This window comes from Paroedura picta, chromosome 3, assembly GCF_049243985.1.
Source record: "Paroedura picta isolate Pp20150507F chromosome 3, Ppicta_v3.0, whole genome shotgun sequence".
Classification (NCBI taxonomy): Eukaryota; Metazoa; Chordata; class Lepidosauria; order Squamata; family Gekkonidae; genus Paroedura; species Paroedura picta.
In genome coordinates, this window is record NC_135371.1 from 80233062 (window position 1) to 80256199 (window position 23138).

Sequence of the window (23138 nt, forward strand, 5' to 3'; positions counted from 1 at the left end):
AGCCACATACGCTTCCGCAATTGCCGCTCTAAGGCAACTACCAATGGCCCTGCTGGATAGCTTCGAACCCTGGTTGGGAGCTGCAATGGACACGAATAACGAGTCGGACTTTCTTATGTTCTCTGTTCTGATAATATAGGCCTTTAAGGCTCGCCGCACGTCTAGGGTGTGCCAAGTTATCTCTTTGGGATGAACCGGGTTCGGACAAAAGGATGGTAGGATTAGGTCTTGACCAAGATGAAAACTGGATAGCACCTTTGGCTTGAAGGCCGGATCTGTTCTAAGTACCAGTTTATCTTTATGAAAGATACAGAGCTCCTTTCTGACCGATAGAGCTGCCAGCTCTGATATCCTTCTGGCCGATGTCACTGCCGTTAAGAAGATCGTCTTCATTCTCAGGTGTTTTAAAGATATGTCCATTATGGGCTCGAAGGGATGTTTGGTCATTCCCGTTAGGACTTTATTCAGGTTCCAAGTGGGGAACCTATGGGTAATTGGGCCCTGGATTTGGGTGGCTCCTTTTAGGAAGCGGACAATATGAGGATGCTTGGAAATGGGTTTTCCTTTAAAGTTTGGAAGGACGGATACTAATGCTGCTACCTGCCGGCGGAGGGTGGCCACCCTCAGTCGCTTTGCCATACCATCTTGCAGGAACTGCAGCACATCTCACAGTCTTGGAGTCAGGTGATTCTCCTTTTTCCTTTTGCACCAGCGAACGAACGCCTTCCAAGAGGCATTGTAGATCCTATTGGTGGACTGGCGTCTGGATGCCATGATCGTCTCGACTACTTCTGTACTGTAGCCTTCAGTTAAGAGGTGGCCCCGCTCAACCTCCAGGCGGTCAGTTGAAGCCATTCCGGGTCCGGATGCCAAATGGGCCCTTGTTGAAGCATGTCCGGCTGTACTGGTATCAGCAGAGGTTCCCTCACCGACATGCGCACTAGGGTCGAGAACCACGGTCGACGAGGCCATCTGGGAGCTATCAGTATCACCTCCGCCCTGAGCTCCTTGACTCTTGCCAGCAGGCGTGTTATTATCGGAAATGGAGGGAAGGCGTAAAGCAGGCCCTCCGGCCACTGGGCCAACAGGGCATCTGTGTTTTCCGCTGAAGGATGGAAGTACCTGGAGAAGAATCTGGGCATCTGGCTGTTTTCTGCTGTCGCGAATAGGTCCAGCCTTGGTTGGCCTAAGACTGATGTTACCCAGGTGAAGATTTGCGGTTTCAACCGCCATTTGGCCGTGGACACTGTCGCTCTGCTCAGCCAGTCTGCTTGGACGTTTTCCTTTCCTTTTATGTATTCTGCCCGTATCGATGACAGGTTGGCTTCCGCCCAGGCCAAGGTCTGCATGGCTTCCCTGTGAAGGTTTGAGGACCTGGACCCTCCTTGGTTGTTCAGGTAGGCTTTGGTTGCTATGTTGTCCGTTCTGACCAACACGTGAGTGTGCTTTAGTTGACAACTGAAGTGATGTAACGCTCTGCGGACCGCCTTCATTTCTAGGACGTTTATGGGAAGTTTTGACTCCTCTGAGGACCATCTTCCCTGGGCTGATTGGTTCTCTAGTGTGGCTCCCCAGCCTCTCAGACTTGCGTCTGTGAATAGTTGTTTTTCCTTCCTGGGACCGAATAGCTTTCCCTTGGACAGGTTGGCGTTGTTGGTCCACCAGGTTAAACTGGTCTTGACATCTATTGGTACCTTCACTTTCTTGTCCAGTTTTATTGATATTTGGTGTTGGAATGGGCGTAATAAGCCCTGGAGTCGGCGCGAATGTAGTCTCCCCCATTGTACCGTACAGAGGTTCGATACCAAGACGCCCATCATGCTCGCTAGCGTCATTAGGGGTGACGTTCTTCCCTTTATTATCTGATTTGCCAATCTTCTGGTTTTTTGTATTTTTTCTTCTGTCATGAAGAGCCTGGACGCTACTGTGTCTATTTGTACGCCCAGATGTTGAAGGGACTGAGACGGGGTCAGGGAACTTTTTTGGAGGTTCACGATGAATCCGAAGTCTTGAAGGATTTGCATCGCGATAGTGGTGTGGCTGATCGCTTGCTGGAGGGACTGGGCTCTCAGCAACAAGTCGTCCAAATATGGATGCAGGTGAATTCCCTGCTTTCGCAGGTAGGCCACCGGAGCGATTAACAGCTTCGAGAAAACTCTGGGTGCGGTCGAGAGTCCAAATGGTAAGGCTTTGTATTGGTAGTGGTTCCAGCCCACGCAGAACCTGAGGAATTTCCTGTGACCGTGTCGGATCGGGACATGCAGGTACGCTTCTGTGAGGTCTAGTGATGTGAGGTACTCTCCTCTTTGTATCGCCTCTGAGATGGATTTGAGTGTTTCCATCCTGAAATGACAAAGTTTGATAAAGCGATTTAGAAATTTTAGGTCTAGGATTGCTCGCCAATCCCCGTTGGATTTTGGTACTGTGAAAAACACCGAGTAGACCCCCGTCCTTTCCTCTCCGTGAGGTACGGGTTCTATTGCCTCGATGTCTATCAGGTGTTGTATGGCGGCTTGGGTTCTTTCTAGCCTTTGTTTGGACTTTGGGTAGGGTGACTGTACGAAGTGGTTTGGTGGGATTCTTAGGAATTCGATGGCGTAGCCCTTTTCTATAATTTCCAATGACCAGCTGTCCGCCTGGTATCTTGTCCACTGTTCCAAGAATCGGGCTAGTCTTCCTCCCACCGGGACGAAGGAGTCATGCCTTGTGAGGCTTCCCGTCTCTTTCTTGTTTTGGAAGAGGGTGTCCCCTCTGGAACCTGTTGGGGTAGCCACCCCTGAAGGTCTGTCTGTTGTTGGACCAGCCAGATCTCCTGTCCTATCTTTGTCTGCTATATGAACCAAAGGAACGAAAGGAGTTACCTGTAGGTTGGGAGAACCGCCTATCTGTTCTCCTCAGGTTTCTTGGCATTACTCTCTTTTTATCACGTGTCTCCACGAGGACCTTGTCCAAGGACTCCCCAAAGAGCTTGGATCCATGAAATGGATATGCCGTGATGATTGACTTTGCTTTGGTGTCAGCCTGCCATGCTCTCAGCCACAGTGTTCTCCTTGCTGCCGCCGCGGTGGCCATGGCTCTGGCGTTGAATATGGATGCATCTAAGGTGGCATCTGCTGAAAAACAGGCTGCTTTTAGCACTCTATTCATTCCTTCTGCCACCCTCTTATCTGGGTCTGGTAGTAGCTGGATCAGCTTCTTTACCCACATGATTGTGGCCCTTGATACAATTGATGCTATAGAGGACGCTCTTATAGACATTGCTAAGGTTTCATGGGTTTTACGTAAGGCGAAAACCGCCTTTTTATCCATTACATCCCTCACGGATCCCTGGCCATCTTCCGAGAGAAGACCATAGGATTGCAGCCCTACTACTGGGGCATCCACAATTGGTGTTCTTAAGATTTCTTCTGCATAATCAGGCATCGTGTACAGCTTTCTTGCATATGCTGGCAACTGTCTGTTTGCCATGGGCTTTTCCCATTCTGCCCTAAATTTTTTCTCGAAAAATACTGGTAGGGGAAAGTTTCTAGGGACATCCTCCTCTGGGGGAAAGTATTCTTTGTTGCCATAAGGCCTTCTGGGGTCCTGATCCTCTGGATCCTCCGTTCCCTGTTTCCATTTTAAGTCTAATGCATTAAGGCATTTTGATAAGAGATACTGATAGTCTTCTGGTTTAAAAAATCTTTTGGATACCTCAGGTAATTCCATAATCTCAATCACTTCTTTATCAGATAAAAATTCCCCATCTTCCTTAACTGAGGATTCATCTGCTGTGGAAGGATAATCCCCCCTGTCAGGGCTCCAATGGGGTCTTTTGCGTGCTGCCTTTGTGGGCCAGGAAGGTCTATGCTCGGCCAGATCCCCATATTCCTCCCTCTCTGAGTCAGGGGAAGCCTGCCTGTAATATCTATGCCCCTCAGGCCCTTTTTCCCTTTTCTCTAGCTGTGCTTGCACCACCTCTGAAATACAAGCAATAAGTTCTTTTGATAATAAATGTTGCCCACTGGGCCTTACTGTATCCCTGGATTGACTCTCCTCTCCGTCCATCTCGGCTCCGGTCTCCTCGCGAGCAAGCGTGGACCGGGCCGCAGCTGCGGAGCCTCCCGCCCGATTTTCATCAAAATGGCCGCCGCGCGTCTTCTCCTTGCTTTTTTCCCGCGCTTCTGTCTTCTTGCGGCGTTTTGCCGCTTGGCGGCTTGGCTCCACGTTGGCTGGTTTAGGGACGGCCTGCGGCGCGCCCTCCAGCACCTTGTGCTCCTGCTCTGTTGGCTCCATCGGTGCCTCCAGTTCCCCGTCGGACAGGAGGTCGTCTGCCATGGCACAGAGCGGAGCCGGCAAGGGGCTTCGCAGGGAGGTTTGCCTTTAACGGCTTTCTCCAGAGCCGAGCCTTCAACAAGGTGGAGGGGGGGGGATTTTTTTTTTTTTTTTTAAAGAGGAGAGACAAACGGAGACTGACAAACACAAAGGTATTTTCCAGAAAGGGTAAGTAGATCAGAATGAAGTAAATAGAAGAAGAATAGACTGAATTCAATTCAGGATCTCTCCGCTCAGCTGCTCTCCCTCCGAGGCAGAAACCGAACTGAAGAGGCCGGGTGAGGCCACCTAGGGACAGGAAGAAGAACTGTGAAGTTCCTGCCTCCCTTGATCCGACGGTGGAATCTCACCCAGCAAGATGTCCTCGCCCCAGAAGGAAACAGCAACAGAATGAGATGATGACTCTGACAAAGTCTTTGGATTTAATCCAGAACCTAAAGGTGATGTTTCTACTGCAGGAACTTCTGCTCACATTTAAGAGGCAAGTAAACATCAATGTTCAATACAGCAAACATCAATACAGCAAACTGATCTACTAACCACAAATCTCAGTCTGCATATTAGAATCCACTAATGCTAATATATCAAGCTGCTACCAGCATAGAGAGTTACAAGCAGAATAAAATCATTCTAGAAATAATATCTGTAAACAGTAAACACAAAACATTTTAGAAAAGCAACTTACTTTCATGTTACAATGCAAAAAGGTTTGGGTACAAACATATTTGTTGTGGTTCCTGGATTTTCCCAATACTAAATAGTATTACGTATCTCAAAATATCAAATAATGTGGTGTCACCAATATGCAGATGATACCCAGGCTCTACATTCTTTTCCATCTAATTTCAAGGATACTGTTGATGTTCTGTACCAGTGGTTGTAGTCAGTAACAGGCTGGATAAGAATGAACAAGCCGAAACTTGATCCTGACAAGACATAGGTGCTCTGGGTCAACAAAATGGCAGACAACAATTTCAGTTCCCTTCTGTCTTGGATGGGATTATACTCCCCTTGAAAAACCAGCTGAGGAGTGCTACCCCACAGAGCAATCACCTTAGACCAGTGGTCCCCAACCCCTGGTCCGGGGATTGGGACTGGTCCATCGATCAGTTGGTACTGGGCCATGGCTCCTCCTCGTCTCCCCCCCACCCCCCGGCTGCTGCCTCGGAGGCTGCCCTGCCACTCTGCTGCCAGCTCACCTTTGGTGCTCTCCAGCAGCCACCATGGCTGGGGCACCCCCTTGGCAGCGCCCCTCAGAGGGTGGCGGGAAGTCAGGGACACCAGCTGGAAAGCAAGCGGAGCAGGGGCTCAGTGCTGAGCTTTCCATAGTCAAGGTGACCTTTTCAGAGCAAAAGGGTAAAGAAAAAATCCAAATGTATATTAATATTAGTGTTTAGTGTTGCTAGTAAGCCAAGCAGTAATGCTTTGCCCTTCTTGTACCATGCTGTCACTTCCAAAAACATATTTTCAGACTGGAGGTTACTCTATTGACCATCAATTCCTTCAGCTTCCATTCTACATACAGCAACTGTTATGAATTGCACAAATAAATCCACTATTAAGCTGAATTTTATCCACTGTCATTAGTACCAGCAAGGAAGTTATCTAGGATCATCTTTCTCCCAACTCTTTAGCCTCCCTACCAGTAATATACAGGCTACATAAACAGTGCATGGTCAGAGAGGATCTTAACTCCTTGAGCTTCATTCTGAAGGTAGCTTGACCCTATCAAAGTGATTTGCAAAGGAGAGGGGTACTAATATGGATATGTGACTGATGCAGTGCTCAATTTGTGCCTACCCAATGCATCCTGGTAACAGAGATGGGTGGTAATTCATGTTATTAAATGCAGTGAGTGGCATGAGAAAAGTGAGAGACTGAGTGAAGAAAACATGAGGTTAATTAGTGAGACATTTGCCAATTTTTAATGCCTTCCTTTAGATCTCATGGCTAATTAATGTCACATCAGTGAATCTTCCTCATTGGTGCTTCCAGTGTAAACAGTACCTGGCTTTAGCTATTTGCCCTTGTTTTGTTCCAAAAACTGTGAATTTTATTAGTACAAGAGGCGAGTCCACATCTCAAGGGGGGGAATCCCACACACCCTCATTACTGCGATTGACAAGGCTTCAGGCCCCAACATTTACCACTCAACATACAGCAGCTGCCAGCATCCTTCATCACTCTGCCCAGGCCCACAGCAATTACCAGCAGCCACCTCCCCCCCCCCCGCCCACAGCTGTCAGTAGCATCTCCCACTATGCTCCTGGGCTACACAGTCACTACCACCATACTCACCATGAATCCCAGGTTGGACCACTGCCAGCTATGGTTCCCACACTAAGCCACCACCACAAGCCCTAGAATTGCTCCTCAGTACATCTAGTGCAGCAGTTGGGTCCAGCATGATTCCCGTGATCAGGAGATGAACACTGACAGTAGGTGCGTTTTCAACGCAAGCACAGAATGCTACTTTATTTCAGAGGATTTAAACTACCAACATGCCATGTATGATTATAAAATCAGATTATTCTGCAAACCTGGGTAGTGCCTCAAGTTCTTTGAAAAATCTGTTCAACCTCAACGTGGCAATCAGTATATGAGAAACTCATCCATTTGCCCAGTGGGCAAACTGACCTCTTGCATTGGGCTCTGAAGCATCTGGACTTACTGCCCTGGATCAGTGGTCCCCAACCTTTTTATCACCGGGGACCGGTCAACGCTTGACAATTTTACTGAGGCCCGGGGGGGGTAGTCTTTTGCTGAGGGACGCCGCCTGAGCCCCTGATCCGCTTGCTTTCCCACTGGCGACCCTGACTTCCCGCCGCCCGCTGGGGAGCGCTGCCAGCAGCAGCTGCACTGTGTCATGACAAGGGGGAGCCCCAGCCATGGCAACCCAGCCATGGCAGCAGCTGGAGAGGAGGACGAGGAGGAGCCGCAGCCCGGTACCGACTGATCCACGGACCGGTCCCAGTCCCTGGACCAGGGGGTTGGGGACCACTGCCCTAGATGACCTCAGCATTCGCACTGAGCCCACCATGTCAAGAACAAATCAAATGTTCCTGAAGTATTGGGGGCTGTTAATCCCCCCCCAAAATCAGAGCTATGCTACAAGAAACCAAAAGTATTACTGTTAAGACACTGTCACAATCAGCCATGGACAATCCAAGCATCTTATGAAGTGAGCACATGAAAGTTAATGCTGGGATAAACGGTTATCCTTCAAAGTTGTTACTGAACTATTTAACATTGCTACCCCTCTAAATTAAGAGCCTCTTGTGGCGCAGAGTGGTAAGGCAGCAACATGCTGTCTGAAGCTCGGACCATGAGGCTGGGAGTTCGATCCCAGCAGCCAGCTCAAGGTTGACTTAGCCTTCCATCTTTCCGAGGTCGGTAAAATGAGTACCCAGCTTGCTGGGGGGTAAACGGTAATGAAGGCACTGGCAAACCACCCCATATTGAGTCTGCATGAAAATGCTGGAGGGCGTCACCCCAAGGGTCAGACATGACTCGGTGCTTGCACAGGGGATACTTTTACATTTACCTTTTACCCCTCTAAATTATTCTCATGGCCAAGATTTGTACAATCTTACCTACTTCTTACAAGCCTAAAGAACTGCTTAGAATGATTCTCTGCAGCTTATGACTCAAGTGATTCCTTAATGCATGTGCAGAACACAAGAATTAATGGACTACACAGAAGCATTCCCCAGAACCTTACACCTTGATCGTACTAGGTTTATTTAAAAGCAAGAAGAAATAAAGTGGAAGAGTTCTGAGCCAGCTGCTCCATCCCAATTTGAATAAGTACTCCACAGAGACCATTTGCAGATCTAAAAGAAGGCACTGATCTTTCTAAAAGTATAATTTTCTCAACTAGTAATATGCCAGCTGTAGTACACCAACTAGAACACTTGAAGATAAGTTATTTGGCCCCAAATAGTACTTGGGGTACAATTCTATACTGAGGTGACAATTCAGATTCTTGAGCTAGATCCCGTAACAGCCAATATGGTATACTATGCCATTCCCCTGAACCATTTTCATAGCTTCCTTTTTGGGATGTAACAATTAGCAATATCAGAAATATGTAGGCATATTGGGGGGGGGGGGGGTTTCCAAGTAGAAAACCGGGAAATTTTTTAAGCCCTCACAATGATGCTTTTAAAAACAAGGTTTTAAAATTTTATATGAATTTGCTTTGTTCTCTCAAAATACAACGGATAGTTGTGATTCCTGTCCCTTTTTCTGCCTACTTCAGATTTCTCTAGCTTCCGCAGCACAAGAAAGATGGTTAGGACACGCACACCATATCAACTAACCAGCCAACATAAGAGAAGAACTTGTTCCAGTCCATAAAAACTTTGTCTTCTGGTGTTGAGAGGTTTTAAAAAATCACAGTGAAAGTTACTGTCACTGGTAATATAAACACAGCAACATAAGCAAATACATATAACAAACATTTAATGAGATAATGACAGCACAAAAGTTATTTTCGGTGTTAGAAATAGGTTGATAAAGGGAACACAAGCTTTTAGTATGTGCACTGCCTGCAATCTGCTTGAGGTAAGCACATTTTGTGCTCAGTTTCTAGATGTGTAAAGACAGGCTCTTTGGGTACAGATATTGAAGGTCCCTACTGTTTACAAAAAATTAGTTGAAAATAGAAGCCATTGCCACCCCCCTCCCCCGGCCTATGAGACTACCACTATTTATTTTATTTATTTATTTTATTTATTTAGATTTATATACCGCCCTCCCCGAAGGCTCAGGGTGGTTTACATTAAACTAGTCAAAAATACATGAAACAGTCTTCGTTAAAAACATACAGTAATTAATAACAGTGGTTGTAACAATATAACAGAATAATATAACAGTATAACAATATAATAAAATAGTATAACGATGCAACAGTGCAATACCACAACAGGTCCAGAGCGCTCTGGTGGAGTTCTGGGAGGAAGGGGGGGAGGGGGGAGCGGGGGCCCTTCATTCGCTGTTGGTTGTGCCTGGTCTCAACCAAATGCCTGGCGGAGGAGCTCCTTTTTGCAGGCCCTGCGGAACTGTTTAAGCTCCGTCAGGGCCCTGATCTCCTCCGGGAGCTCGTTCCACCAGGTGGGGGCCAGGACAGAGAATGCTCTGGCCCTGGTCGAGACCAGGCGGACTTCTTTAGGGCCAGGGACCACCGCCGGTTGGTGGCGGTGGAGTGCATAGCTCTTTTGGGGGCATAGGCAGGGAGGCGGTCCCTCAGGTACACTGGGCCCTAACCGCGAATGGCCTTGAATTACCAGAACCTTTAGTCTGATCCGGAATTCAACTGGCAACCACTTGCAGTTGGTGGAGAATGGGCCGGATGTGGGACCTCCACGGTGTTGCTGTGAGGATCCTGGCCGCTGAGTTTCGGGCCAGCTGTAGTTTCCGGGTCAAGGCTAAGGGCAGGCCTGTGTAGAGCGAGTTACAGGCTTGGCAACTTCCTCACATAGACGCATGGGCAAAAGATACAGTCACAAAAGGATACAAATTGGAACTGCACCATATTCCTCCAGTAAGATTTTTGCCTTCCCCCTGGTTAAAAGACCCAGCCAAGAGGCTGAGGACTCTAATGGCAATAAAATACCTTTTAGCCATCAGAGCCATAGAACCGGTTTCACACTCAGAGCAGGGACAAGGGATCTACTCAATATTCGTTACAGTTCCAAAACGCACAGGAGACTGGAGGGCCATCTTGGACCTCAAGTTCTTAAACAAATGCATAAAACTCCGTCATTTCCGCATGGAGACCCTGAGATCCATAGCGGAAGCCTTGCAACAAGGAGAGTTCCTAACTTCACTGGAGCTCCAGGAGGCCTACCTACACATACCAATATTTCCACCCCATAGAAGATTCCTCAGATTCAGTACAGGGCTCTCCCTTTCGGACTCTCATCTGCACCCAGGGTCTTCACAGAAATCCTAGTGAATGCCCTAGCAGGTTTAAGGATGGAGGGCATATTAATTCATCCTTATTTGGACGACCTCCTCCTTCGGGCGCCCTCTATGCATTTAGCGGAACTGCATACGAACAAAGTCATAACCAATCTTCAAAACTTTGGCTTTTTAGTAAATTTTGCCAAAAGTTCTTTAACTCCAACACAAAGATTGGAACACTTAGGAGTCATCATAGATTCTCGACAAAACAAAATGTTTATGACCCCCCAAAAAATGACCAAGACAAAACAGATGACCAGCGTAGTCATTCAGGCAAGACACACCAACCTACTTCAGTTGGCGAGTCTGATGGGTCTGCTCATTTCCAATATGGAAGCAGTACAATGGGGGAGGTTCCATGCCCGGCCCCTACAGATGCTTCTCAGACCCTACCAATTCAGGATAACCAAAAAAGTGGACATGTCAGTGAAGGTTCCTCTAGACACCAAAAGGGCCTTACGTTGGTGGATACTCCCCAAAAATCTGAGCCAGGGTCGATCATATTTAATCTTGAGGGAGGAACAAGTTTTTACAGATGCCAGTATTCTAGGCTGGGGAGCAGTTTGGAACAACCAAAATATACAGGGACAGTGGTCCATAGAGGAGTCCAGACAGCCAATCAATTGGTTAGAACTGAGAGCAGTTCAATTGGCACTCAAACACTTTGCAGATCAGATCCATCAGTGCCACATTCTGATAAGGACAAACAATGTGGCAACAAAGGCTTACCTGAATCATCAGGGAAGTTCCAAATCACCCAGACTTCAAAGGGAAGCTCAAAAAATATTCACATGGGCAGAAAGTCACCTAGCCTCTCTCAAAGCAGAACATGTGAGAGGTGTATTAAACATACAGGCAGACTTCCTAAGCCGTCAGATAGTGTCAGATGCAGAATGGATGCTGAAAAGAGAGGTATTTCAACTAGTAACCGAGAGACTAGGCAAGCCAATATTGGACTTATTTGCACCCAGAACCAATGCACAGACCACCAGGTTTTGCACCTGATTCCACCACCCAAGGGCGGAATTCTCGGATGCCCTAACATCCCAGTGGCCGAAGGGTCGGCTTTATGCTTTCCCTCCAGTTCCACTTCTGCCACGGCTCTTAAAATAGAATTCTCAAAAAACGAGATCATTCTAATAGCCCCCAATTGGCCAAGACGCCCATGGTTGGCAGTGTATCCCCCCCTTCACTCTCCCAATTTCCAGAGATCTTCTCCAGCAAGGTCCAGTCTTCCATCCGAAACCGGAGTGGTGGTCTTTGACCGCATGGAAGTTGAGAGCTCACCCACTTAGGTTATACTTCAGGAGTCACAGAAACAATCCTGGTCTCCAGGAGGAGTTCCACTAATAGAATTTACTCTTGTTCATGGAAGGCCTTCATGAGGTGGACCAAGAGGAAGAAAAGGGATTTTCTCAAGCCTTCCATGGGCAGTATATTAGATTTCCTACAGGAGGGTAAAATCCAAGGCCTTAGATCAGCCACCCTCAGACGCCAGGTTGCAGCACTAGCCTCGGTCATACCCTCTGTTGAAGGTACTATACTCTCAAAACATCCACACGTTGTTAGATTCCTAAAGGGAGTGGCGAACAAAGAACCCCCAGTGGTTCATCGTTTTCCTTCATGGAGACTAAATTTGGTACTAACAGCCCTAACCAAGGTCCCGTTTGAACCTGTTCAGTCAATTGACTTAAAATTCCTCAGAATGAAACTTTTATTCTTAGTTGCTGTGACCTCAGCAAGGAGAGTTTCTGAATTAGGAGCTCTCTCAGTTAAGAAAGAATTTTGTCACTTCCTTAAGGACAGTGTTATTTTGAAGACAGATCCAACATTTAAACCCAAAATTGACTCTCAATTCCATATTTCCCAAGAGATCATTCTACCAAATTTTTACCCTGATCCAGCCGATCAGAAAGAGCTCCTCTGGGACAATTTAGATGTTAGACGCACCCTGAAGGCTTATCTTATTCGCACTGAAAAGTTCAGGGTGTCTGATTCTTTATTTATCAATATTGCTCCACCCAGACTAGGTCAAAGGATATCTAAGGCATCAATCGGTAGAACGCTAAAGACATGCATCATAGAGGCTTACAGAATCCAGGGATTTCCTATTCCTCAGGGCATAACTGCGCACTCAGTTAGAAGCTCTGCTACAAATGCAGCAATGTTCAGGGGAGTCTCGTCTGTTCAAATTTGTAGGGCAGCAACCTGATCAAATATATCCACCTTTATAAGGCACTACAAGTTGCACACCTTAGATGCTGTGGACACAGCTTTTGGCAAAAGTGTGCTTCAACATGTGGTTCCTTAGGTTCTCGGAAGCACCCACCCTGTTTTACTGGGGACTGCTTGTTAAGTCCCACCGAGGTGTCCTCATGAATGTCAAGTAAGAGTGAATCACTCTCAAAAGGGTATTTTTCAGGTTTGGGTATATTGAACCCAAAAAATATTGGATTTGATAAATATTTGGGAATACAATTTTTGGGGGGCTCCAATACATCTTATGTGGACTATCTTAGTCAATAGTCCCCATAGGCTATAATGGAGAATTGATCGAGGAGTTATCTGAGGCTCTGGGGGGAGACTATGTTTTGAGGTAGGGGGACCAAATTTGCAACGCAGTGGATAGTGCCTCTCTTCAAAGCAAAAACAACTCAAGTTAGAAAAAGACTGGACAAAGGGGTCCAATTCTATGGGCCTCCAAAGAAGGCAACTCCATCCTCCATTGCTTTCAATGGAATTGGGGGGAAGCAAAACATTGGACTCACCTGAAGGTTTCTTCTCTTCAGTGGGGTGAATCATCCATGGTGGTTAAGGTCACGCCTTTGCTTTCTCAGGTAAGGCATTCAAATGTAAATTACTCCAAGCCACCTACTTGAGCAATCCGAGCCTGACCAGCCAGTCCTGTTCAAGCCCTGTGCTCATCATTGCGTTAATCCAGTGGTCCCCAACCTTTTTATCACCGGGGATTGGTCAACGCTTGAAAATTTTACTGAGGCCCGGGGGGGGGGGTAGTCTTTTGCCAAGGGACGTCACCACCGCCTCCTGAGGTCTTGCTCTGCTTGCTTTCCGACCAGTGACCCTGACTTCCCGCTGAGGGGTGCTGCCAGCAGCAGCTGCGCAGTGCCACGTCGAGGGGGGGGCAGCCACGGTGGCCGCTGGAGAGCACCAAAGGTGAGTTGGCGGCAGAGTGGCAGGGCAGCCCCTGAGGCAGCAGCTAGGGAGGAGGACGAGGAGGAGCCGTGGTACCAACTGATAGATGGACCGGTCCTGGTCACCGGACCAGGGGTTGGGGACTGCTGCGTTAATCTATTCCTCCGTAGTGGTAAAGTCCATGAGGTTCCCCTGATGACCTGGAGGGGAGATGAGAACTGTTGTAGACGCATGCAGGTCGAAGGTAATAGTCAGCATGCAAATAATGCTCTCCCTCGGGTGGGAAGTGGATGACTTCGCACCACTGAAGAGAAGATACTTTCAGGTGAGTCCAATGTTTAATTCTCCTTCAGTGGGGCTGAAGTCATCCAAGGTGGTTAAGTTATACCAGAGTTTCTCATCAGGGTGAGAAATAAGTCCTGCGTTGTCGTGGTCAGAACTTGACAGCCGAACACTGCCTCTTCTGAGGCAATGTGGTCTATGCAGCAATGCCTCATGAAGGTGGCTATTGAAGACCAAGTTGCAGCGCAACAGATCATAGTCACCGGAACTCTGGCCGAGGAGGCTGTCGAGGTTGCAGCGGAGCATGTAGAGTGGGCCGTGATTCCTCTTGGTGGAGCTTTTCCCTGCACAACATATGCCCTCGTGATGCACTGCTTGACCCATCGAGCGATTGTGGATGCCGAAGCCTTCCGGCATGTATGCGGAAGCCTTGAAAGACACGAAGAGGGCATCTGAACAGCGGAATTCAGCTGACCTTTTCAAATATACGCAAAGTGCTCTGCGCTGTCCAGCATTCCTCCTTGTCCTCTCTCTTCTGCTGGGTCCCGGGTGCTTGGATATCATCCTGTTCCCCTCCCCACTTTTCCCCCTCTGGGAACTGCCACACCAGCTGGAGTGGCCCCCTGTGCCCTTGGTGGCCCCGAGACTGGCAGCTGCCAAATTGGAATGCTCGAGCGGGTTCCCACGAGAGGATGGCACCATCTTGGAATGGCGGCTCAATCCGCAGCTAGAATCCTTGGAGGAAGGACGACTTGGGCTGCATGGGGGTTGGGGAATTACGTCTGGGGAGCCCTGGGATACCCCACTGGCCTCCTGGCCTTTGTGCACCCACCACTGCCATATGGTTCCTACCAGCAGGGCTCACTGGCACTACCTGCTTCCCGCGATGGTCAGATGACTGCTTGGGCGCGTTGCCAAAGTCTGCGGCGCAATTTTCTCATGAGTGACATTCTGGGGCTCTAGAATGCTCAGACCTACTGGTGGAGCAAGAGGCCCCCACATCCTCCTGGATGTCTGTTATAGGCTACTCTTCTGTAGTCGAGGCTTTCGCTAGTGCCGGGTCCTGGATCTTTGCTGCTGACTCTTCCTGCGCAGTTCTTCTTGCAAGGAATTTTCTTTTTTGTAGTTTATAAGTTTAGGCTGAAGAGCAGGGCTCAAAGTGTCCTACCTAGGGTTGTGCGATTCGGCCGCCGAAGCGGCCGTTCCGTCCGGGCGCAGCCAGCGCCGCGCCGCGGGGGGGGGAGGGCGATGCCGGCAGCGGCGTGACAGCGGGCGCAACCACGCAGGCGTGGAACTCCGCGCCTGCGTGGTTGCGCCCGCTGTCACGCCGCTGCCGGCACCGCTCTCCCCCCCCTGCGGCGCGGCGCTGGCTGCGCCTGGACGGAATGGCCGCTTCGGCGGCCGAATCGCACAACCCTAGTCCTACCTAAGCAGTAGGGCAGTTCAAACTGGCTGGTCAGGCTCCGGTTGCTCAGGTAGGCGGCTCAGAGTCATTTATATTTGAATGCCCTACCTGAGCAAGCAGAGACGTGACCTAACCAGCTTAGATGACTTCAGCCCCACTGAAGGAGAAAAGGCATTTAACGAGGACAAGATCCCTTCAAAATTTAACTGTCTTTTGCAAATCACAGCGTAAGTCAATTTCAAAGGTGTTCAAAGGGCCTGCAATCCCTTTAAAACACTTTACCCAAGCCATGAGCTCACATGGAACATGGTTAAATTTACTGCAACCCCTTTAAACACCTTTCAACTTTGGCTAACCAGCAATCCCAACAAAATCCCAGAACTTTTTGGGATTTTGGGGGGCTCAGGCATTTCAATTAGCTGGAAAATTCCAAATTCTGTACCCAACTAAAATAATCGGAACAATACTGATAAGGTATATTCCTTCCTTGATTCCTTTTCCTTCCCCCCTTCCTTCAATTTCTCAGCCACCATGCGCTGCAGTTTACAACAGTTCTTTCTAAAACAATAAAACAACAACCCCTAACCTTCTCACCACACACACCAATCCTCCACTCCAACTCCTTGTTCCACCTCCTGGCTGCGATCTCCAGGGTGTTCCAGTCAGACAAATGGAGGAGGGGCAAGATCTTGCAATCCACAGCCTCAACCAATTGTCTGGTAGAAGAGCAATGCTTTCCAGGCCCTGTGAAACTTTGATAGCTTCATCAGGGCCCTCAGCTCTCATGGGAAATCATTTCACTAGGAAGGTGACCTGTAGCCTATTAGCAGAGTTTAAGGCCCTGTGTGGGGCATAGGGTCCAGACTGCAAATGGCCTTGAAGGTCAAAACCAAAACCTTGAACTTGATCTGTTATTCAACTGATAAACAATAGAGCAAGTTACAGAAATGCAGTCTGAAGGTGACCATCACATGTATCACTGTGGTTATATGCTCCTGGGTCAGATAGCGTACTAGTAGTCTTGCCTGGCAGAGGTGGAACAACACTAGCTGTGCTACTTTAGTTATCTAGGCTTCTACAGATGGGGAGGCATCCAGGATCATGTCCAAATTCCTGGCTGTGTGCAAGAGGTTCAACAGCACACCGTCCAGAGAAGGTAAGCACGCTTCCTGATCTGGCCCATTCCTACCCGACCACAGGACCTCAGTCTTGGAGGGGTTGAGTTTCCAGCTGGCTTTGCTTGATCCAGACCATAACTGCTTCCAAACTTCTGGCAAATATGTCAGGGTGGCTGTCTATCAAGAGATAGAGCTGGGTGTCGTCTACTGATGACAACCCAACCCAAAACTCCATACCAGCTGGGCCAGAGAACGCAAAAAGGTGTTGAATAATGCGGGGGACAGTATCATCCCCATGGAACACCACAGGGGAGTTGATAATATGATTATTCTTCTCCTGTGGCTATCCTGTGTGTACAGTTTCAGAGAATGGAACACTGCAGCTGAATGCTTGTCCCCAAATCCTACCCTGGCAAGGTGGTAGGCCAACAACTCATGGTCAACAACGTCAAGCACTGCTGCAGCACAAGAAGCACCACCACACCCCAATACAGCTGGCACCAGACATCATCGATCAGGGCAACCAGCACCTTCTCCACCCCATGACCTGGATGGAAGCCAGACTGGAATGGGTCAAGAGCTGAAGTTTCCTCCAAGAATGCAAGGAGCTGACCGGCCGTGGCCCTTTCAATCACCTTCCTCAGAAACGCCAAAAGTGAGACAGGCCAGTAATTGGCCACATCATGGAGCTCAAGCGATGATTTCTTCAGCAACAGGCAAACCTCCGCCTCCTTAAGGCCCTCCAGGAAATCCCCCCAAAGTAAGGGAGAGGTTGATAATCTTTTGGAGCTACTTCCTGACCTGCCTGCCCCCTGTCCCTCTCCCTGTCCCTTACTTCCTCAGTAAACTGGGGAGCCAGTTTCAGGTGAGGGCGGAGAGGGTGTCAGGGAGCAATTTTGTTGATGGCAGCAGACATTACAGTCTTCCATCAGATCCATTAGTGAGTTGCCATGAAGAGTATTCAGGAAACCAGTCAGATCCAAAAGTCTCCGTGGGCAGGCAAAAATACACCTGAACACAGAGGGGGTGAAACTAAAAGCCGGGCTTTCAGGCATGGCTATCTCACCATGGGATGGTATTCTCCACCATTGTATTTACCTCTTATTCCTGCACCAAAGATCAAGTCAAGGGTGTGGCCACCCTGATGAGTGAGACTGGCAACAAACTGTGAGAATCCCAGTGCTGCCAGAGATCTGAGAATTGCGACTGGCCCAAGGTCACCAGCTGGCTGGATTTGAAGTGGGGAAATCAAACCTATTTCTCCGGATTAGAGTCCACCACTTTCAAGATGTGTGGCCAAATAAATTCTTATTTTCTAATGTCAACTATTATGTTTCTACTCAGAAGGTTAAAAAGTACACATACAAAGGTAGCACAGAGTTCTACAGTCTGCAGCTCTTATGTATGAGTATATATACTGCTTGAAGAAAAGTAAGGTATTATACTAAGTATAATTAAACATGCTAAAGAGAAAAATTTTATGTGCCAGCCCATTTTATTTTGCCAACACATTTTATATGGTTCAAACAGTGTAAAAATGTAGGTTCTTTATTTCAATTCATCCTCGTCCCCCTCCCAACCCCCCCCCCTATTTTCTTCTAAATAATTTGTAGTTGGTGGTCATCAGCATGCTGACAACACAGTATATCACTGTTCAATCATGGCGATTAGCTGGCTAAAAATGTACAAAAGGAAATGCAACCTTGAAAAGAGACTGGGAAGGCAGAGGTTTTCTAATTCTGATGGCGTTCTGCTGACCGTTCCTAACTCAGCCATACAGAATCCAGCTTTTATACTGAAGAAGCCAGCCAGTTAAAGCAGTTACAAAAAAAGGTTATTAATTCAGCCTTGTCAGTAAACTATCCTTGACCCTTGACATGCCTTACCTGGGAACTTGGATCCATGCCACAGTAATATCAAGACTAGACTACTGTAATGCACTGTACATGGGTCTCCTCTTAAAATCAACTCAGAAACTCCAACTGTTCCAGAATGCCATGGCTTGATAATTACTCCCATTCTGCAGATGCTCCCATAGCTTTTCATTTGTTCACAAGCTCTGTTTAAGATATTGGTTATCACATGCAAAGCCCTTCATGGCCTGGGTTCCTCTTATTTGTACAACCACCTCTTCCCCTATGCTCCATCATGACAACTTTGCTCAGGTCAGAGGTGCTTTTGTTGGTATGAACCTGTAAATGGGTAAAATCAACAATTGCCTGTACACATGATTTCTCTGCTATAGCTCCTGCATCATGGAATGCCCTGTACAAAGAAACTCTCATTCTTCTTGCTTTCTGCAAACTGACTGAACTATTCAAGAGGGACTTTCTGCACAGGTAACAGGGTTTTACTGTGCAAAAAGGTTCACATTCACTTGGATAAATGATTGAGACCATGACCTATAGCACCACATACAGCTTGTTGTAATTATTCTATTATGTAATTTCTGTACAATGAGTCATGTTAATATGTGCAATAAGCTTCAGTTATTTCCGGTGGTTCTATATTTTGACTCACTCTGTGTAATCTGCCTTGAGTACCTGTTAGAAAGGCAGACTATAAGTAATATAAACAAATACAACGGCTTTAAAATTTCCAGATATTTTTATCCTGGGAATCAACTTTAAGGAGGTCAGAAGAAGGAAGGGAGCAAGTGAAAGATTGACATTCAACAGTAGTGAAGTAGTGCTAGACCTAACCCAACACCTTACTGAGCCTGTATATCTCACAGCCATTTCAAACATCAATGAGGCAAACCCAAGTCTGCCTTTCCCTCGCGGCTTGCCCTTTCCTTCACTGACAACTCGCCGCCACCGAGCTTCTGCTCCCAGGAGCAGCCGCTTGCCCCGCGAAGGCAGACTTTGCGGGGCAAGCGGCTAGGGAAATGGTGCTGTCCCCTCCCGGGCTGCCGTTCCCTGGACCAGCCACTTGTCCCGTGAAGGTCACTCGCCACGTGTGTGATGCGGTGAGAGGCCTTCATGGGGCAAGCGGCTAGGGAAAGCCCCACCCAGGACAGAGATACCTGGAAGTTGTGGATGCACCCTCTTCACCGGCCAGGAAGCTTCTGGTAGTGAGTCTGGGCACGCGGCTCAAGAAGGCGGCCGCTCCAGGGGCCGGCTCAATCCAGACTGGCCCGCTGGACGGGAAGTGCTGGCCGGACAGAAGGTTCCTGTCCCGGACAGCACCCCAACAGGACCACCCAGAGGGCTATTTCCAAAATATATAGAGGAACTATGGCAAGGATTGCTATCGTATGTAACAATTTAAGTTTATATCTCCTGACCATAGCACAAGCTTTTAAGAATAACTACAAGAAGACCTGTTGCAGTTTATGGCTGACAGGAGAAACCCTCTAGGTCAGGAGTAGTCAACCTGTGGTCCTCCAGATGTCCATGGACTACAATTCCCATGAGCCCCTGCCAGCAAACTCTGGCAGGGGCTCATGGGAATTGTAGTCCATGGACATCTGGAGGACCACAGGTTGACTACCCCTGACCTAGAGGGTTGGGCACTTCAGCTGCACCTGCGTGCCCAATGCCACCCCTCCCCCCCCATGCTGTGGCACTGGCAGCTTCAGGCACTAACGGCCGCTTCGGCAGCTGAAGCGCCCAAACCCTAAATCCCACAATATTTATGGAGATTTGGGGGTTAATTGAAATATGCAATATTTCCCAATTAAGCCTTTTTTCTGAATTACCTGAACAACATTTATATAGTTATACTATTTTCATACTTATGGAATTAAAAGAGATAACCTTTGTTTTCTATAAGAAAAATTGCAACTAAATTGCAGTCCTCCAAAATGCCTTCTGATTTCCCCACTCTAAGAACTGAAATGTCCCCTGAACTGTTTTTTTCCAGCCCTTCACATCTCTAATTTCTACCCAGGCCACAGCCCTCATTCTGTCCTGATCTTGTGAACCTTAAGGTCAATTTCTGTGTAATAGGTGGAGGGTACAGGGAAAAAAGAAGCAGAAAAGCTTCAATTAATGAGCAGACCATCACTCACACTTCTTTTGAGCCAAGCCATGGATACCAATCACAACCATAACAGTTATCTGCAAAACACACAATTACTATAAAAAGGCATTAAAAATAATTCTAGATGTGAGCACAGTGGGGCAAGTTATTCCCATAAAATAGTGAGGAAGAATTAAACTTAAGAAGGTAACCATCATTAATATATACATATGACCAAATATAAATCAGGGTAAATCAGGAGACTGGCACTATGAACAAAGTAGATCTTTGGACAAACATGAAAACTGCTAAAGGTTTACAGAAAAATCTGATTTTAAGAGAAAGGTTAAAAGTTCCAAAATAACAGAAACTAACTTTTTTCACTGACTGCTGCTAACAAGCACAACAGTATCACCTTCAAGTATCACCTTCAAGTCTTGGTTTGTTAGCAAAAGGCATGGGGAGCAGGCAGGGCTGTTTCCAGGGTTGTTTTGGCCTATGAAGGAAGCAAGACATAAAAGCAACCATTGGGCAACTTGCTACTTTCACGCAGGCACAGCTATTTGTTACTGTTCAGCAACAGCCACCTGGAAAAAATCCAGCATAGTGCAGTGATTAGGCCAGAATCTGGGAGACCCAGATTCTGGGTCTACCATGGAATTTCACTGGGTGACCCTGGACCAGTCACATACACTCTCGCTAACTTACCTCACATGATTTATGTGAGGATAAAATGGAGATGTGGGTTCCCACCGAGGCATGGTATAAAAAAAGTAAATAGCTATAGCTGAATAGGGATTGTAGATGAAAGATAGGTCAGTAGAAGGAAAGAAAAGAAAGGTAAGCATATGGGGCTACTTTAAAAAGAGGACATAGTGTAGGGAGAGCGATACAAAGGGAAGCAAGGTGCCTCCCATAAGTTCTTACAGATCCCCCCCCCAGGTAAGTGGTCCCAGCCTGGTTCAGACATTTTCAAGAGAGGATGCCAGAAGAAAAGCTGAACATGGAGGTTGGTTGGAAGGTCAGAAGGAAGCAGGAAAGGGGACCAGCTACAGGTGAGTCATAAGCTCATTCAGGAATCTTTACAACCTTTCAAAAGTATGCCAGTATTTAATAACATCATTTTTGGTAGCTGGTAAACATTACCGCTTTGTAGCAATTGCAGGGATCACTAGTTTGCTTATTATCAGTATTACAATTTCTCGATGTAACATTAACACTTTGATCCAATGAAGCACTTCAATGGATAGAAAAATCCAGCTGCAATCCAGAATACCATCCCCCAATACTGTTCCTGAGAGCTCTTTTCTCCCCTGGAACACCAAAACGGAATAGGCAAAAAAGCTGGGGATCAAAAGCCATCCATCCAAAACGGAATAGGCAAGAAAGCTGGGGCTCAAAAGGCATGCATGCATCCATCCAAATGGTGCTTTGAAACCACTAGGGTTCACTGTACAAAAGCTGAAACTCAAAGGGACAAGTAGGAATTGGATTATACTACCTAAACCATAGTTCACTGGTTTCAAAGTACTGAAAGGCTAGAAGCTGTGCAAAATTGAGTCCCTACTTGTCTGATTACGACAAGGATACGTTTCAGATTATGAAAAGGAAGGGCAGAAGAGAAAACACAGAACTGACTTAACATCTAATCTAAACCATCAAATATTTTCTAAACCTAATTCAAGACTAAAAGGCTGAAATGACTAGCTTGTGGAATACTCACCTGTGACAAAAAGGTCAAATAAACAAACATGGCTATGTACGCAAAAGGCATTACTTCTAGTGAAACCTGATCAAATATGTTCTATTTTTATGCACTCTCAAATTCCCACATCCTTCACACCTGCTACTGTACCTCAGTCACTTATCTATATGCATTAAAAAGGTAGATAATTGTTTCACATTCTGATAATCTCTAAAAATTCTCTTCTTCCAAACCACTGCACCCTAAGCATAATGTTCCTGATGATACATACTGCATTAGTAAAATACAATTACTAATATATAGTGTGAATTATAGGGTTAGATCTAATCAGCTTTTCCATTGGTGAAAAAGGGAGGAATGCCCCTCCCCCTTTGACCACACACACACAGATACACAAACACTACAAAGGGACCTGTCTGGACAAAAGCCATGTGGGAAGAGGACTGTAATAAGGAAGAGAATTAAGCCAAACCAAACAAAAAAAAGCTGTTTGGATCCAATCCAGGAGTGTAATTTTTTTTTAATTTACGCCTTGATTTCAGATGTTTTTAGCTCATCTATTACAGTCAGAAAAGGTCTACATTGCCCCCAGTCAAAAACTCCAGGTGTCAGTTCTGAGCATTAGCTGTCTCTAGATATACTACAGCTTAATCTATTCAATTAAATTGCAGTGTTAAATTGCAATCTAAAAGTGAGCAAATTAGCAGAAGATTCTCCATCACATGCAGGACAAGGAAGACAATGTCTTTTGTTCCCTTAGTACATTTATTATTCCAGGCCTTTTAAAAGGAGGAGGAGGAGGAGGAGGAGGAGGAGGAGGGGGGGGGGGTACAGAAGGTACAAACAAAGGATTGCTTCCTTTGTAACCCATGAGGTACCTTTCTGCATTTTGCCAGGGAATGTAAGTATAGCTAATTACATTTCCTCATTCTCTTGTTTGGCTCTGTTGTATCTCCCTTAATCTTCTTATGTAGTTGAGAAGTCCCTCCCCCCAAAAATCTCTGGCTTATTTCACATACAAAAAGGCATGGTTTAAATTTAAATATCTGAAAAAAACATATATACAGGGAAATGCACTAATACAGTCCACTCTCATAAGTAGAAATGCCAATATGGCAACGAAAATCAAATCAAATATGTGCTGCAACTCGTTATTTACATACATATTGTTTTCACACAAAGGCCTTAACAATTATACTTTCATTAGCCTCTCATCTAGATGCTGTCTACA

General features: G+C 46.9%; 1 protein-coding gene across 4 annotated transcripts in view; it reads right to left on the reverse strand.

The window, feature by feature from the left end:
- G3BP1 (G3BP stress granule assembly factor 1) overlaps positions 1 to 23138 on the reverse strand; it is a 67603-nt gene that overhangs the window by 42744 nt on the left and 1721 nt on the right. The window lies entirely within an intron of this gene.